Source organism: Staurois parvus, unplaced genomic scaffold (genome assembly GCF_062004578.1).
Source record: "Staurois parvus isolate SC_StPar_1 unplaced genomic scaffold, SC_StPar_1.0 ptg000907l, whole genome shotgun sequence".
NCBI classification, from domain to species: domain Eukaryota; kingdom Metazoa; phylum Chordata; class Amphibia; order Anura; family Ranidae; genus Staurois; species Staurois parvus.
Window position 1 is genome coordinate 220001 of NW_028318703.1, and position 14802 is coordinate 234802.

Below are 14802 nucleotides of genomic sequence, written 5' to 3' on the forward strand. Positions count from 1 at the left end.
GGAAAGCATTAGGGAGAGTTCAGGGGCTGCTGAAAAAAACGCAGAAAAGCTCCTAAACGTGAGTTCATCAACTGCAGTGTACATGGAGCCTTAGAGGCGGCAGGAGACAGATACTGCATCTACCTAGGTGAGTATGATGGGGTTTTTTTTTTTTTTCTTTTTTCTAAATCCCACACTTCTCTTTTAAAGGGACTCCAGGGCTAGGTGGGAAGGGGGTTAATCGCTATCTGTGCCCTGTGACAGATAAGATTAAATGTTTTTGAACAGCAGGTGAGGGGAAGTCTTCCATTGATCAAACAAATTTCCCTCTGGAGAGATCTCCTCTTCTTGTTGTGTCTTTGGTACAGGAAGTGAATGGAAATTTCTCGCCAAGATACACAGAGAACAAAAATGCAAGGAGTTCTGACCTACTCCATTCAACTTCGCATACACATTAACCCTTATATACCCATATATATCACCCCTTTTGACACTGACAGATCCTCTTTGGTGCTGCTAAAGGAAAGATCACAGTGAAAGCTTTAGCAGACAAACACTGACGTTTACTGGAAGTCATGTATCTCTACCATTATACTTGCAAATGGTATTATTGATACAAAATTGTAAATTATGGAGGGCTCTGGCTCTTCTTTAGATAGTCTTTTCCTTCATAACTTGCATTTCTCTCAGCGAAACATTAGTATTGTGCTGGAGGGACACACATATTGCAGCATACAGTCCTTTGATGTGCCAACTGCCTTTTTCTTTTTCTTTTCAGGCTAAACATTTTTCGCAAAAACAGAAAATACTGGTTGATCCTGCCAGAAATTGTGTGTCGTTGTCACTTCCTGTGAGATGCACAGAAGAATAGCTTTCTCCCTGCCTTCCTAGTAATCTGCCAATTACCCTGACCCCCATGTAATTGAGGTGAAGAGATGTGTAATCAGCTCTTCTGGGTAGGGCACATGCCCGCTGACCTGGCTGTGCTGTGATTCATTACAGCACAAGCCGATCAGCGGGTCCCGGCCAATGATTGACCACCGAGACACGCTGATCTGCTCAGTGATTCACAGACGGAGCTCTGTGATGGTGAACATCACAAAGCTCTGTACAATGACAGGTGATCTTCCTGTTTTTTTATTCCTTGCTAAGCAGGGATAAGAAAAAACAAGATCCCTCAATAAATTCAGTACACACATTAACACTTCCTAGACACACAGTTAACCCTTTGAGTTCCCCAGATGTTAACCCCTTCCTACCCAGTGTCATTAGTACAGTGTCAGTGCTTTTTTTTTTTTAAAGCCATGATCACTGTATTGGTGTCACTGGTGATGTTCGTGTCAGTCAGTTTCCACTCAGTGTCAGATTGCCCGCCGTACTATCACAGTCCCACTATAGATCGCTGCCATTGCTAGTATAAAAAAAAAATCCAGTATATATACCATCATTTGTAAATGTTCTAACTTTCATGTAAACCAATTAATATATACTTATTGATATATATATTTTTTTTTAACCAAATACATGAGCCAGAATACATTTTGGCCTATATTTATGAATACATTTAGATTTTTAAACCTTTTTTAGGGGATATGTTTTATAGCAAAAAGTAAAAAATATTGTTTTTCTAAATTTTCAGTCTTTTCATTTTATATAATAAAAAATAACAAACCCAGCGGTGATCAAATACCACCAAAAGAAAGCTCTATTTGTGTGTAAACAATTGTATAAATTTCATTTGAGTACAGTGTTGCATGACCAAGCAATTGTCAGTTAAAGTAGCACAGTGCCGAATAACAATAAATGCCGTGGCCATGAAGATCTTTTCCGGAGGACAAGTGGATAACCTCATCAATCTATATTTTAACACAAATTTTGGCTATTCAATTGTGCTTGCAACACCCACCATTTTATTCTCTGGGGCCTCTGCTTAAAATATAAGGTTTGGGGGTTCTAAGTAATTTTCTATAAAAATAAATGCAGATTTTTACATTTAGGAGAGAAATGTTAGAAGTAGCCCGGTAGGCAAGTAGTTAAGGGCCTGTTCATATGGACAGTTTTGGTGTGGGGGCTGGTGAAGTTGTGTAAGGTTCACATGCACTCAGAGCTATGTTAAATAACTTCAAAGCTGCATTACATATTTTTTTGGGAGTTTTGCCCTTTGTTCTACCTTAATGATGAAGATTACCAATGTAGTAATTATTAAACCATAGAAGTGATAATAAGGGTCCATGAAGATTGGCTTAAAAAAAGTGCTGCTCCTAGAGGAATTTGGTATTTTGCCTGTTGAAGCGATTAATGTTATCCTATGTGTCCATGCACGTTAGGTGAGGTTGGAGGCTTGTGTTTTAAGCTCAGCAATTAGAGGCCAAAAAAAAAAAACCTTCTGTTTTTGCAGGTTTTTTTTTTTGTTTTTTTAGAGCAATTTACTGGCAGAGAAAAACACTGAATGCTCCTAAACGCTAGTACAAAAAACGCTCAAAATTAGCAATTTTTTTTGTACCAAGAGCACTGGTATTTTTTTTTTTGTTTTGGTTTTTGTGTTTTTTTTGTTTTGTTTTTTGTGTTTTTGTTTTTTTTGTGAGTTTGTTTTGTTTTTTGTTTTGTGTTTTTTTTTTTTTTTTTGTTAAGCTAGTGTGCATGGAGCCTTATTGCACACCAAACCAGCAATGATCTGCCTAGAGTCATGGCTCCTACTGTATGTATATATGGTTTCTGGAAAGGAGCTTGTGAATAGAACAGAGGATATAGCTCTCTATAGATTAAAGTCACATTGTTAATGGTTTGTAGCTTCGGTAGCTGGCTTGTCCATATGTAACCTTTCCCCAAATCCTAAGGCTGGATTCACATCTATGTGTTCTCATTGTAGTGTATTATAATGTGCCTTGCAATTTGCTTTAACATGCGATTTTTACATGGATTTGCATGCATTAAAAGGTGTCCCAAAGGTTTACAGGTGCTTGCATGGATCTCTTTTGGTCAGTCAACATGCGTTACTAATGTATAGGTGTGAACCCAGCCCTAGGCCAGGGCTATACTGGCAATTCCAATTTCTAGCTGAAAGATTTTTGTCCCGATTCGCACTGCTGCGGTGCGTTAGCCAACATTATGCTAGGGCAGCCCATTTACTTTTACTATTTTTTTTTTTTATTATTATTATTTTTTTTTTATTGAGCTGTGCACGTTTGTTTTTTTTGTTTTTTTTTTTAAATATATAAAGCAGTGCACCACAATTAACAGATGGTTCTTAGTTGTGTGTTGAAGTGCCAATCAAAATAAACAGTGCATTTTATGTAGTACAGTGTCTTTGCTGCATCTCGTGAATGTCAATCCGGCTTTAGGGCTCATTCACATGGACCCAGAGGTCCGTACAGCACACAGCGGGGTCGTGGTTATGTGGCCAGGAAGCACAGGTGTTCTGTATCACGCCTGGTTCACACCTATGCAGGTCGCGGTTGATGCATTTTTCAGGTGCGTTTTGCATTTTTTTCTTTTTACGCGTTTTTGATGTGATTTAAATTCATTCAAATTTTCTTCAGTTTTTGGGAGGTACCTGTGGTCTTGCAGGAGAAACCAGCAGAAACGCATTGGAAATGCATCAACGCAAGCACTGCATTTTTTTTTTATGCTTTTCAATGTCAATGGAACCAAAAAGTAACCTGCTGTGGGGGAAAATAAATCCCTGACCCTTTCCAAAAAACGCACTGGTGGAAAACTCAGTTGTGAATGTGATTCATAGGAAACCATGTTAAATGGACTGCATTGTGTTAATGCAAATCTGAAAATGCACTGAAAAACGCATAGGTGTAAACTAGGCCTCATTGTGGCCACCAGCCTGTTAAAAAATCAGTGATGGGCTGTACAGATCTCCCTACATGCATACAGAGACAAATCCACAGCCCTGTGTATGTTGAGGACCATCCATCCATCCATCCCTGTATTGGTGTAAACACTCAGATGTAGCTGCTGCGTCTGTCAGCCCATCATTGATTTTTACCAGAGACTGGTGGCCACAGTTATAATGAACGCCTGTGCCTCGGGTGCACACATAAACACAACCCTTCTGCTGGCTTTAGGCCTCATACACACGGGCAGCTTGGCCTGCCAGTATCAAATCCCAGCATTAGTGGAACTACTGCTACAGGACTGCGCAAAATCATGTGTATATATACATTATTTGCATTTCCAGGTAGGGCGCATGTGTGCACACCGCCCTACCCGCGCCGCCATTGGTGGTTACAGACGTCAATCACCGGGTCCCGGCTGGAGATTCACCACCAGCACCTGGCAATTGCTGAGTAACACTGACAGGGGAGAGACCTGTGTGTAAACAACACGGGTCTCTCTCCTGCCAGCAGTAACATGCTGCTGTGTATTTCTGCACAGCAGAGAAATACACAGCACCATGGTTCCCAAGTAAAACACACACAGTATATGATGAAAAACAGCACACAGGTAACCCTTTGATTGCCCCAGATGTGTTATCCCCTTCCTGCCCAGTGTCCTTAGTGCAGTGTCAGTGCTTTTTATTAGCACCGATCACTGTATTCGTGTCATTGGGTTGTCAGTGGCAGTTAGTCCCCCCCCCCCGTGTCAGAATGCCCACCGTAGTCCCGCTATAATTCGCTGATCGCCGCCATTACTAGTATAAATAGTAAATAGATAAAAATCCCTGTATATATACCGCCATTTGTAGACGCTATGACTTTATTATTTTTATTATTATTATTATTATTATTACAGGTACTTATATAGCATCGTCCATTTGCGCAGCGCTTTACATATATATATTCATTCTTATCTGTCCCTAACCCTCAAAGGATGTACAATCTAAGCTTCCTAACTCACATTCCTATATACACATATTAGGGCCAAGTTAGACAGGATACAATTCACCTACCAGCATGTCTTTGGAGTTTCATGTAAACCAATTAATTTACATGTATTGGGTTTTTTTTTTTTTAGCAAAGACATGTAGCAGAATATAGTTTGCCCTAAATTTACCCTAAATTTGCGACAATTTTTTTTTTTTTCTTCTTTTTACATTTTTTTGCATATGTTTATTAGCAAAAGTAGAAAAAAAAAAAAATATATATATATATATATATATATAAACATACTTTTTTTTTTTTTTTTAAATTGTCAGTCTTTTTTTGTTTAAAGCGCAAAAAATAAAACCGCAAAAATATCACCAAAAGAAAGCTCCATTTGTGGGGAAAACAAGGACATAAATTTATTTTACGTACAGCATTGCATGACCGCGCAATTGTCGGTTCAAGTAACACAGCGCCATAAAATGCCCTGGTCAGGAAGGGGGGTAAATCCCCTGGAGGGGAAGTGGTTAAAGTGAAAAACATTTTGATTTTAGAACCATTTTAATGCTGACGGGCCATATGTAGTGTTCTGGGCCTCGGCACTCTTGTGTACATTTGTGCATACTATGGGGTGGACGCACTTTTTTGTTATTACACAAAGGGATCCATAACAGGTGGGGAGGAAGTGAGTCCCCAAAACTGAAATCCATGTAAAGACCCCCCCCCCCCTTTCCCCTCGTCTGCTCTGTTACTTCCTTCACAGATCTCTATTTTCAAGGACAGATATAGTTGTTCCTCCTAAGTGAGTAGGTGGCACGGCTGTAGTAAGCAGATGGCTCTGTACATGAAAAGAGCCGGCTTGTTTTCTCTGTCAGTATGTAATCCATGATAATGAGGGAACAAAGTGTAGACATGAGGAAGTCAGCTTCTAGTCAGTGTAAATGGAATGATAGGATGGTGTGTTTCCACAGTGCCAGTGAAGGCGTCAGCCCACCTAAATCTAGTGCGAGATCATCTCATCCCCTCTAGGTAAACTAGGCACATTGCAGGGAGTTTAGCAAACTATATTGCTGATTCACACCTGGAGAAATTGATACAGAGTATTCCAAACCCTGAGCCTTACTTTAAATGTGCTAGAAATCCTAACCCTCTTGTATTGAACTGCATTGTAAAGCGCTGAGCAAACTGTTGGTGCGATATAAATCCTGTATAATAATAATGGAAATAAAGATACTTGGGACAATGCACTAATCATTCTTACCGCATCCACGTATGCGCTAATGCAGGCCATACGTGAGTCGAATTCCAAACAAATTTTCTTTAGAAAATCAGAAATTTTGTGCTTTTTTTGTAATCTGATGGTACCACCATTGATTTCAAAATTCAACCAACAAAAGCTTTAATTTCATTTTGCTACAGAAAAGAATTTTCGTAGTCAATAGTCTTCTTGCTCATTTCTTTTTCAGTTACATTTCTCGCAAGATTCTTCCATCATTGATTAGAAATTTGTTCATTTTTCAAAGCATTTCCAACATGCTGAGCGCTCAAATTTGATGGTCGCTAAATCGGCTGGTGCCTACTAATGATGCGAAATTCGAACGGAAGTTCTTAGAAAAGATTTCAAAAGAAAATTTATTTTTCAAAATTCGACACATGTATGGCCGGCTTAAGATACTGTACAGCATTTTTCAAAAAAAGTTGGCATTCACTAATAAAAGCTACTAAAATACCACACGAGTTATTTTATTAAGTCATGCGGTATTCTAATAGTGAAAACATTCAGTAATGTATAAGCTGTCAGCAGGGAACCTAATGACAGGTTAATGTAAAAAGAAAAAAAAAAGAATTGCTGGCAATTATAAATGGATAAATAAAAACAGCGTGGGGTCCACCCTCCATCCATACCAAGCATTTCAGGTCTGGTATGGATTTTGAGGGGAACCCCCACACCCAGGGACGTCCCTAGGGTTGGTGTCACCCGGTGCTGGAACACTTGGTGACACCCCCCCCCATCTCTCTCTGCTCTCTTTCTCCCCCCCCATCTCTCTCTGCTCTCTTTCTCCCCCCCTCTCTCTTTCTCTCTGCTCTCTTTCTCCCCCCCTCTCTCTTTCTCTCTGCCCTCTTTCTCCCCCCCTCTCTCTTTCTCTCTGCCCTCTTTCTCCCCCCCTCTCTCTTTCTCTCTGCCCTCTTTCTCCCCCCCCTCTCTTTCTCTCTGCCCTCTTTCTCCCCCCCTCTCTTTCTCTCTGCCCTCTTCCCCCCCTTTCCCCCCCTCCCCCTCTCTCCCCCCTGCCCTCTTTCTCCCCCTCTCTCCCCCCTCTCTCTCTGCCCTCTTTCTCCCCCTCTCCCCCCCCTCTCTCTCTGTCCTTTCTCCCCCCCCCCTCTCTCTCTCTGCCCTCTTCCCCCCCCCTCCCTTCTCCCCCCCCCCCCCCCCACCTACTACATGAAGCTGCATTGCTGTTACCAGGGTTCGGGGATTACACACTGACCTGCTGCATACTCTGCCGCCCCTTCAGCACCCGTGGCAAGGATGTGGCCCTTCCCTGCTGAAACTCCGAAGAGGAGAGGTGTCCAAAGTGCCTGCCTCTCTGTTAGTCCTCTCAATGCTTTTTTATTTTAGCAGCGGCACATACAGGGACAAACTGAGCCTCTCATGGGGCCCTGTAGTGACCCCGGGCCCTCAGTCAGTCCGCCCCTGGTGGAGCACCTCCCGCACCTGCCTAGGGATGCCTCTGCACACACCATTTTTTTTTTTTTTAACTTTGGGCTTACTATGGACTATATTACTTAATCATCCTAGCACGCAGGCACTGTGCCGGAATGTTATCTGAGCTGAGTATGTGCAGCTCAGTGTACATTTTACAGAGGGCTAAGGTACGTATATTTTATTACAGAAGCATGTCTCTTCTTCAGTAAACAGCTTGCCTGCTCCCAATTTTTTTAAGTTAGACTGTAGTTCTACATTAATGCAAAGATGTAAACCACCAGGTTAAACATCCTTATTAAAACAAAAGTTAGTTTTTTTTCAGATGAATCGAATGAGCTTTAAAAATTAGTCACTTTGATAAAAATCTAGATGCGTATTGTTGTGTAATGCTTTGTGAATTGAGCCTATAACTACAGCAAGAGGAGTTTTAATCCTTCTTTGTTCTACTCAGAAAAGACAAAGTACCAGTTCTACCGCTGGTGACTCAGATTTCTCTTTTGCAGAGCTACGGCATTTGAAGAATCTTCAGTAATCGGCACACTTCGGGGTTTGTCAGATTCCTGTGCCCTCCACTGTGTCTGTGGTTTTATTCACTGGCCTCAATGTCACGACTGTGCTCCTGCAGAGTTATAGCTGTATATACTGTACATAGAATGTTACTTGGCCAGCTGAGCAAATTATAGGAGCCTACCATCCCAAAGTAATGTCCCTTCTCTTCCCCATGGAGTCTGGGTTTGTAGTAAGGATGTTGATAAAATGTTATTTCTCCGCTGTTTCCCCATTGTCCATACTGACCATTGTTCAGCTGGGGACCATAGAGAAAACACCATTTCATACCACTTGAAAAACATGCATGTTTGAGGGTCCATTCATGCCATATGCATAGGCAGCCTGGCCTAATGCATTGACAAGGTAATTTTATTTCAATTCACACCAGCATGCCAAATAGTAGAGCAGGATTCATAGAACACCTTGTATTTTTAAATTTATAGGGTGTTCTATGATTGCATGAGATGGAGATCGCAAGGGTTCACTTGCTTAGTGGCAGTGCCAAGCAAGTGACCCCTCCTGTGGCTGGTGTACAGTGCTGGTCCCACTCGGAAGATCGCAGAGGTTACTATTGTCGCGCTGGCTAGTGATTTGTACTCTACCTCAGCGTTCCATCAGGTATAGGATATGCAATCTGGTTTAATGTAAGTATAAAATTAAAGCAATGCTAAAGGATATCCTTATTCTGGAAACGTCCACTACTTAATGGCTCTGTATTCTATTTTTCATGACAGTGTTTGTTACTGTGTTTTTCTATCATCTTATAAAGTCCTCCATGAGCTCCCAAATGCCTGTTTTTCTCTTGTGTTCATTGAAGGACACCGCAGAGATCTTGATCTGACCATTGGGTAATCTTCAATGGTCTGAGATGAAGATCTTCGCCCCCCCCCCCCCCATTATACTCACCGTACAATCCATTTCAAGGGGGTTCGTTGAAGGACCTAGCAGAGATGTTTATCTCTGACCATTGGATTATAAACACCACCTTCAGTGGTCAGAGATCAAGATGTCTGCTGTGTCCTTCAAAGAACCTAAGAGGGATTTCACGATGAGTTCAAAAAAATCCCATTTTATCTTATGTTCATTGAAGGACACAGTGGAGATGTTGAATTCTGAATATTGAAGATGGCCTATAACCCATTGGACAGAGATAAAGATCTCTACTGTGTCCTTCAATGAACGTAAGAAGGATTTCATGGTGCATACAAAAAAATCCCATTTGCTTTCTACTCCTTGTATAATCCTTTTCAATGGGGTTCATTGAAGGACCTAGCAGAGATCAAGATTTCCGCTGTCCTTCAATGAACGTAAGAGAAAATGGGATTTTTTTTTTTGTACTCGCCGTGAAATCCCTTTTATGTTCAGTGAAGGACACAATGGAGATCTTGATCTCTGACCATTCTAGGTGGCACTATAGCCCAGTGGTCAGATATGAAGATCTTCATTCTGTCCTTCAATGAACTTCGAGAAATAGACTTTATGGTGAGTAGAATAGAAATCCCATTTATCCCATTCACTTCTGTTTGTTTGGAATGAGCAGTGCAGCGACTTACGATCATGTGCCCTGCTCTATGCACACAACAATCCCATAGTCAATCTTGGGATTGAGTAAGAGAGGGGGGCTACTTTCCTACATAAATTGACCATGGAGTAGCAACATGGGCACCCTCTAACAGGAAGTCTGATTACAGCAGTAAAAAAAAAAAAAAGAGTTGGTGGAGGCTGAGAACAATAGAAAATGTTTTTTCAATTTGGAATACATACTTGAATACATTTTGTTTAAATACCAAAGTTTAGTGTCCCTTTAGTATCATACCACTTAACCACTTCCTGTCTGGCCCATGTACATAAACGGCCTGACGGGAGCAGTGCAGGAGTAGGTGGCCGTTTACAAACGGCCTCCACATTCACTGCCTGTGCGCGCTCCCTGGGAGCGTGCGGCACGGCAATCTGGTGCCTGCTGTGTCCCCGCTTGGCCAATCAGTGATCACATGAATAGTAATAAGCAAGATGTCCTTTCCTGCCATCATTGCTTACTACTTGTGAAATCTGTGAATGATCACAGAGGTCACATGGTACAAGGCTATTTACAACAGCCTTGTACCATGTGACAAGCTGTGACCAATCACAGCTCACACAGTATTTCTCAATGGCTGCAACCAGAGAAAAGGAGAAATGATTGCTTTTACAGCCTTTATGGGTGTAAAAGCAATCAGTGTGGAAAAAAAATAAAAAATCTTTATCACCCCCACAAGTTGTATAGTGTCACTATGGTGACACTGTACTGCTAGGGTGACAGTATATAAAAAAAAACAAATAATATAAAAAGATAGCTGAATACATTGTGCCCAAGATTTATGAAGAAAGATTGTTTATTTGTAAAATTTTATAAGAAAAACACTTTTTTTTTTTTTTTTTCTCAAAATGTTTGGACTTTTTCATTTATATAGCAAAAACAAAATCCCAGTGGTGAATAAATACCACCAAAATAAAGTTTTATCTGTCTCAAAAAAATGCTAAAAATTTCATATGGGTACACTGTTGCATGACCGTGCAATTGTCATTCAAAGCGTGACAGCGCTGAAAATTGGCCTGGACAGGAAGGGGGTGAACGTGTCCGGACTTGAAGTGGTAAAGTGGTAGGGTTTGGGGAGCTCTTATTTCTCCTGCAGTCATTTTCCAGTGTACACCATAGATTTGTGAATGTCTGTATCCCTGTAACGTAGTTTATTGTCATTATTCTTGTGTCTATACCAGATGTCGGGTTACACAAACAATTATTCATTTGATGTTTCTCATGAAAGTCGTGCGGAGCACGTACTATATATACAAGTTTTATCTTGAAGGTCAGGTCATTTTCTCTGTTACATGACAACTTCACCTTAAAAGAACAGCCTTTCTGCAACAAATGTCATTATGTGTTTATCAACAGATTAGTTCGCTGGATGCTACATTGGCTTGTAGAACTGGTTCTGGTGATGTAATAATGGCGGAATGCACAGAATTGGTATGATATGGTCTTCTCTGATGGGGGAAGTATACGGACGTTTGTCATTTTAATGGTAACATTAACCCTACAGCAGTTTTTAATCGTAACACATTTACACATGATCTCTACACATTACATTGTTGTATTATGCTTCATTTGCTTCATATTGCCACTATATGCCAATCTGCAAGGAAGAGTAGGGACTGGCCAGAGAGGAACCATTTTGCTTGAGCATGTATTGCAATATATGCAAACCTTTTTTGTAAAGGGTTCGCTAACCTGTTCAGAAAAAATGAAAAGGTGAACTTAACTTCCCACACCCCACTGTGCTTGCCTCCATCGGCAATACAGTTTCACCATGGAGGCAGTTTGGTGCAGCAGTCCTGGGGTTTGAAAACCACGCTGTTATTACTCTTCTTTCTCTGTGGATGCCGGAACAGATCAGAGCGGTACTGCTTGGTCAGTGCAGTCACATGCTAATGTTAACCAACCAGAATTGCTCTGATTCATCAATTTTCTGCAATTTTTATTTTCTTATGAAAATGTTATAATGTAAATTTCACTCCTGAAAATTGCGTTAACCCCCCCCCATAATGTGATATATTATCTGAAGGCATAGCACCTGTAAAAATGGTAGGCTTTTTTTTTTTTTTTGTTAAATACAAAAGATGAGATTGTTTTGTAAGTGGATGCCAAACTTAAAAATTGTATGCATAGTTAGCCTGATTGAAAAAAAAAAAAAAAGAAGTGCATCCATTTCAACCAATATGCACCCGCACAACAGTGTAAACCACAATATCTAATAATGTTCATGACTGAGGTGATGTTCAGATGTCTTTAGTTACCATAAATAATGGCCCAATAATTATTCCTCTCATTTTGATGTGTGCGGCAATACCCAATATACACCAATAAAGCATAAATTTGTGGTCACCCACCTAATATTGATTAGGTCCCCCTTTTTGCCACCTAAACAGCCCTGGCCTTTTGAAGCATTGGTGGCCACTATACCTCTGAAGGTATGCTGCGGTATCTGACACCAAGCCATGCTTTTAAGTCCTGTAAGTTGCAAAGTGAGGCCTCCATGGATCAGACTTCTTTTTCCAGCACGTCCCACAGATGCACGTCTGGATTGAGATCTAGAGAATTAGGAGGCCAAGTGGCCAACTGGTTCTGTAGTGTGGCAGGGTGTATTATCCTGCTGAGAAGCCACTGCCGTCAGGGAATATGGTTTCCGTGAAGGGGTGAACTTACAATGTTTAGGTTTGTAGTATGTGTCAAAGCAACATCCACTTAATTGGCAGGACCCAAGGTTTCCCAGCAGGACATTGCCCAAAGAATCACGCTGCCTCCGCTGCCTTGCCTTCTTCCCATACTTCATCCTGGTGCCATCTTCCAGGAAAGCGATGGACACGCACCCGGCCATCCACATGATGTAAAACAAAACAGAATTAATCAGACCGGGCCACCTTCTTCCATTGCTCTGTAGTCCAGTTCTGATGCTCATATGGCCATTTGTAGACACTTTTGGCTGTGGACACGGGTCAACATGGGCACCCTGGCCGGTCTGCAGTTACACAGCCCCATGCACAAGCAACGCCCAGTTTTTGTGCTTTCAACACATCAACTCCAGAGACAAAATGTTTACTTGCTGCCTAGTATATCTCACCCACCAGGGTAATGAGATAATCAACGTTTTTCACCTAACCTGTCAGTGGTCATACCGTTATGGCCAATCGGTGTACATTACACAGTTGACATTTAAATACACAGTTTTGTCCTAGGTTCATGTATTTTTACCTGTGTGCATATCGGCATAGGCTCTTTATATTCCCTTTTTACATGTATTCAGTTTTATTACTTTTTTTTTTTACTTCATTTTTTTTGCTATCACAACGGGACTGATATGTCCGCTATGTATTGTGCCAAGATAGGTCTCATTATGGAGGCATCAGAGGTCTAATATCTCCCCTGTGCTGCCCAAGAAAGTCTTTGATCAGCAACTAACTCAGCAGCAGCCATGAACCCGGAAGCAGAGCACTCAGAGTTCATTGTATGGAGGAGAGATAGGGTGTGTGACCTTTTCCCCCTGTACACACCACTTACCACCCTCGCCAGTATTACTTGTGGTCCTGAGCCCCCAGGTAGCCCGAAAACCACAGAGGGGTTGTCAGGGGTGGGGTCCTTGGCTGAAGAAGTCATTGTTCAAGGTTGACAACACTGGTTGGCATTCCAGTGCAGCAGAGGCAGCATCGTTTGCTCAATAAAGGATGTTAGGAGCTCACTCTGTGTCTTGAAGGATCAATAGGTATTTTTCTGCACTTTATTTTTAATATAACATGGGTAAATGTGTATGTACTGCAGATATATTGATTTTTTTTTTTTTTTGTATTTCAAGTTTTATCTTGCCTACACATACGCTTTAAAGGAGAAGTACTGCCAAAGCTTGTTTGGCTGCACCTCTCCTGTGGATCACAAGAGTGTAGTTCGTTCTATGCTCCTGTGACCCATTTTCAGCAACAGCAGGTTAAGTTCTGCTGTCAGCTGATGTCACTCAGCCGGTCCAGACTGCAGAAAGATCTCAACTTTAAAGTCTGTATCTGTGGACCGGCAGCTGGCTCAGCCTCTCAGCGATCTGCTGAGAACCTGAACCAGCCCTTCTCGCCCCCTCTACAGCCCAGCGCTCAAGTGAGTGCTGGTGGGCAGAGAGCCAGTGACTCACAGTCCCAGCTTTCTGCTTAGAGTGGAGGGAGAGAACTGAGCGATCCAGTGTTTGATTGCTCAGTTCTCGCACTTAAATGCAGCATCGGATAGGTGCGGCATCCACCTAGGTAAGTATAATTTAAAAAAATCCTAAACTTCTCTTTTTTAATGTAGTATTCCAAAACCGATAATTTGGTAAAACCATAGGTGCAGTGTGGTCAGGGCAAATAGTCAATTATTTTATCCAGATTACTCCCAATCAATGTATTTGTTTTGGGTCAATGGGTCAGATTGTTGAAGCCTTTGGGTCAGCATGAAAACCAGTAAGCCTTTCAGAAGCAAAGATTAGCAGTGTTAGTCCACTACCTCTCGGAGATTTCCTGTATCTGAAATCTGTGATTGGACTGTGCTGCGACATGGCAGCTGAAATCATACTTCCAGTGTGAGTGTGTGGTCTTCAGTCTGATGGCCAGGAGAAGTAGGAAGTTGGCTTTACAAGAGGTGGGGATCTCAGGGTGCACAATGCATGCATTGTGGTGATGATCACTAGTAGTCCAATACCACACAGTTTGGTGCAGCAGTCCAGGGCATGTATGCCATTCCCAATCTTGTGGCTGGTACAGTGACTCCTGTACATGTTTTAAACAGTTTATGGTTCTGCTTGGCTCTGTAACAATGTGAACTGAATGAGATGTGACTCTGCCAACACAAATAACCACACAACAGCTGTGTGGTTTTTTTTTTTTTGCTGATTTTGCTGATTTTGCTGATTTTTTTATTTATTAAACATTAAATGAGATTTTACAGCCATTGTCAGAGTTTTCTTCTATATAGGCAGATTACATGGATATAATTGCTGCTGACTGAAACATTTTCTAAAATTCACTTGCGGTTTTATTGCGAGTATTTGCCCGTCATTTTATTTTATCCTCATTTTGTGACTGCCTATCTTGTAATCATTTTAATGTCAAACTGTCGGTAGATTCTTGTTGCACAGAGGTCCGGATGTTTATCTTTATATTGGTTTTAAGGGAAACTTATTGGGAAAAATAATATTCTTACTA

The 14802-nt window shown here is 41.3% G+C and overlaps 1 protein-coding gene across 1 annotated transcript in view; it reads left to right on the forward strand.

Moving 5' to 3' along the window:
- Positions 1-14802, forward strand: part of LOC149442151 (oxidation resistance protein 1-like) — a gene marked incomplete at its 3' end in the record, with an annotated part of 64221 nt that overhangs the window by 7500 nt on the left and 41919 nt on the right. The gene's annotated exons all lie outside the window — the stretch shown is intronic.